This window comes from Chiloscyllium plagiosum, chromosome 7 (genome assembly GCF_004010195.1).
Source record: "Chiloscyllium plagiosum isolate BGI_BamShark_2017 chromosome 7, ASM401019v2, whole genome shotgun sequence".
Lineage (NCBI taxonomy): Eukaryota > Metazoa > Chordata > Chondrichthyes > Orectolobiformes > Hemiscylliidae > Chiloscyllium > Chiloscyllium plagiosum.
This window is the reverse complement of record NC_057716.1, coordinates 99,451,084-99,451,707: the sequence shown is the minus strand read 5'-3', so window position 1 is coordinate 99,451,707 and position 624 is coordinate 99,451,084. Positions and strand designations below refer to the sequence as shown.

General features: G+C 46.5%; 1 protein-coding gene across 3 annotated transcripts in view; it reads right to left on the bottom strand.

Moving 5' to 3' along the window:
* si:dkey-91i10.2 (uncharacterized protein LOC555224 homolog) overlaps positions 1–624 on the bottom strand; it is a 148,065-nt gene that overhangs the window by 18,759 nt on the left and 128,682 nt on the right. The gene's annotated exons all lie outside the window — the stretch shown is intronic.

Below are 624 nucleotides of genomic sequence, written 5' to 3'. Positions count from 1 at the left end.
AAGAATAGCAAAGGTCTTTTCCCAAGATTAGGGGAGTTCAAATCTAGAGGGCATTTAAGGTGAGAGGGGAAAGACTTCAAAGGGGTCTCAGGACAATGTTTCACACCAATGATGGTTCATATGTGGAATGATCTAGAGTCATAGAGTCATAAAGATGTACAGCATGGAAACAGACACTTTGGTCCAACCCATCCATGCTGACCAGATATCCCAACCCAATCTAGTCCCACCTGCCAGCCCCCGGCCCATATCCCTCCAAACCCTTCCTATTCATATACCCATCCAGATGCCTTTTAAATGTTGCAATTGTACCAGCCTCCACCAATTCCTCTGGCAGCTCATTCCATACACGTACCACCCTCTGTGTGAAAAGGTTGCCCCTTAAGTCTCTTTTTTATCTTTCCCCTCTTATCCTAAACCTATGCCCTCTAATTCTGGATTCCCTGACCCCAGGGAAAAGACTTAGCCTATTTATTCTATCCATGCCCCTCATAATTTTGTAAACCTCCATAAGCTCACCCCTCAGCCTCTGACGCTCCAGGGAAAACAGCCCCAGCCTGTTCAGCCTCTCCCTATAGCTCAAATCCTCCAACCCTGGCAACGTCCTTGTAAATCCTTTCTGAA